General features: G+C 41.0%; 1 pseudogene; it reads right to left on the bottom strand.

The window, feature by feature from the left end:
- Positions 1–765: 765 nt before the first annotated feature.
- LOC139749716 (uncharacterized) lies at positions 766–2,316 on the bottom strand (annotated as a pseudogene).
- Positions 2,317–3,261: the final 945 nt, after the last annotated feature.

Genomic DNA, 3,261 nt, shown 5'->3' with positions numbered 1-3,261 from the left:
TTGTCTGGACCTTCTAGGAAATGTTATTGCTGTTATTAGTACATACTGTGTACCTACCCATCATAAACTGTTAACCTGGTCCAGTTAATATACTGTCAGTCTGTTGACTGGTCTCTTTCATATCTATTATCACGAAATTATAATCTGCATATATTTTTGCCCTCTATACATATATATATTATGCTTAATAGTCATTACTATATATATATATATATATATATATATATATATATATATATATATATATATATAGTAATGACTATTAAGCATAATATATATATGTATAGAGGGCAAGAATATATGCAGATTATAATATATATTATATATATAATATATATTATATATATATATATATATATATATATATATATATATATATATATATATTTTCTTTCTTTTCTTTCAAACTATTCGCCATTTCCCGCATTAGCGAGGTAGCGTTAAGAACAGAGGACTGGGCCTTTGAGGGAATACCCTCACCTGGCCCAATTCTCTGTTCCTTCTTTTGAAAAAAAAAAAAAAAAAAAAACCGAGAGGGGAGGATTTCCAGCCCCCTGCTCCCTCCCCTTTTAGTCGCCTTCTACGACACGCAGGGAATACGTGGGAAGTATTCTTAATCCCCTATCCCCAGGGATATATATATATTATATATATATTTATATATATATATATATATATATATATATATATATATATATATATATATATATATATATATATATATATATATATATATATATATATATAATAAAATGATGACAACATTTATTCGTAATCAGTATCAAAGAAAACGTCATCGTCTTCATCATCACTGGCGATGTTAATAATAACGGGTTCGACTCCCTCGTGTATGTTGCCAGTCCTCCAGTATTCTTCTTCAAATTTACGGGAGTGGTGAACAGCTCCCGCCCACACGTCTTTGTGTACCAATTGCCTGGCTTCTTCCAATCTTGCCTTTAGGTCCGTCCGGGTAAACCGCTGGAGTGTGGAGCGCACATGACACTTCATAAATCCCCATACTTGCTCGATGGCGTTGAGCTCAGGGTGGCCAGGCCAGGTGGCAACCGTATGACCTGGTGGCCCCACATACGGATGGTGTTGTGGATCTTATACTGGGGCTGTGGACGCTTCTGCTGGCAGAGGACCAGCAGCTCAGGGCGAGTGGCAGCAGCAGGTGGGATGGAAATCTTGCGCTGCTCCAGCCACCTGATGAGGTCCTCCTTCCTGGTGGCTGTGGTAGGGTATCGACTCTCCTCCGTCAGCTGGCTGTGGTATGATGCATTATCTAGCACAAGTACCGATGGCTCTGGCAGTGACGGAAGGAGCTGCGTTGATAGCCATCGCAGGAACAGTTCGGCATTCATTTCTCCATGATAATCATCCTGGTTGGTCTTGGCTGGGTAGCACAGGTATGAGCCGTCAACAAAGCCTTCGTCCGTGCCACCTGCGACCACTACAAATCGCTCCTCTCCACCAGGTGGTACCTGACGACTGTACGTGGTGTTGCTTGGAGCCTGTGTGGTATCTACCTACTCCCTACTGGCCCATCCTGGTGGTAAACCACGCCTCATCCACATATACCACCTTCCTTCCCTCCTCTCGGTGGCGCTGTAGAGCCCGGAGAGCGTCAATCCGACGACACACAACGTCCAGCGATTCCCTCCTTACATACATCTTTCGCTGTGACAGTCTGTATTGAAATCCCATGGTGTGCAGGATCCACCAAACTGTTGTGTCAGTGGTATCATCCGGGAGGATACCATGTGTTTTCAGGTCAGCTGGTATGACCCTCAGTGTTAAATATTGTTTTACCGAAAACTTCTTGTGGATGTGGCGCCATATTGCACCGAGAGTAAAGTTATCACAAACAGCCGATGTAGGTGTTGGTGGTGCCGGTGTGGAAGGGGAGGCTGTGGTGGTGGTGTTGATTATGCCCCTCACTCTTGACACAGCCATGCCCAGGATGTGCCCAACTCGCTCGTAAGGTCTGTGTGCATAAGAATTAATGTTATGTTACACATTAGTCTCGCCTCACTATGATAATTAATATGACATTGCGACACAATACAGTCTGCTTTACTTTCATATTTCATATGTATATAAATGTAATAATGTATGTTCGAACCAGAATATATTGTCTACGCACCTATTCAAACTTATGTACGTTCTACCGCGGATGCATTCACGTTTGTACAACGTGACAAGACGAAGAACAAACGCTGTCCTGCATCCACGGAGGCAAAAGGACAACATTGTTGCTGATGATTCCACCTCGGCAGTCGCTAGTGTTGTAGCCTCGTGATGGGGGTACCCCATACCTCAGAGAGGGCGGGAGGGGATATGGGGGATTGTGGATATTATATTAAGGCATATATTTCTTATTTAAAAACGTAAAGACGACATGAAGTAACCATCAACGATTTCATTTGGTTGTCCAAAACCAAAACTGACTTCATCCTTCTGGTCGCCGTCGACACGTCGGTTATTAACAACGGGATTAACCTGTTGCTTTCATGGTCGTTTGACGCACTCTGGTTTTCACGTCCACACACAATAACTGTATTACATATCATTACTAATGTATGATACGTATATACATACTGTCATACCTATTATTCATGTACGTGATTAGAATACGACAAAATCAAATACAGACAATGGATGGTGTAAATATGGGGATGAAGACGGAAATGGGGAGAGAGATGCTGCGATATTGGGGTGGGTGGGGGAATGGGTTGGTCTGGGGGGTGTTCAGTATGTTGAGGGAGGGTTAGACGAGCACCGCACACTCGTCCGATTCTCTATAACGCCTTCGAAATATCACAGTGATACAACCATTCGTTGAAATTTGTGAAAACCAGCGTTTGTCCGCCGCTGAAACATATAGTAGGCGTTATTTGTTGGACTTTCTAGATCATTTTATTTCTGGTTGCTTACCCTTGTTTTTGAATTAATTATTTGATTTGATCTTCATTTTTTTTATTTTGGCTTATTAAGTTGTAATTTTCAACATCACAGGCATTTATCAAGATCAAACGCCATCATCACTACATCCTCATAATCATTTTGAATATCAATGGCTTTTCTGTGGTGTAAGGTTTTTTCAAACATCTTCACAGTCATCTTGTTTTCATCAACAATGACGTTTATCTTGGTCAAAGACTATCTTGACTACATCCTTGTACTTATTTTCAATATCATTGACCTTTATCATGTTAAAAGCCATCTTCACTACTCCCTCATGATCATCTTACTTTCACT

The sequence above is a fragment of the Panulirus ornatus genome, chromosome 8 (genome assembly GCF_036320965.1).
Source record: "Panulirus ornatus isolate Po-2019 chromosome 8, ASM3632096v1, whole genome shotgun sequence".
NCBI lineage: Eukaryota > Metazoa > Arthropoda > Malacostraca > Decapoda > Palinuridae > Panulirus > Panulirus ornatus.
Note: the sequence above shows the minus strand (reverse complement) of the source record. Positions and strands in the feature narration are given on the sequence as shown.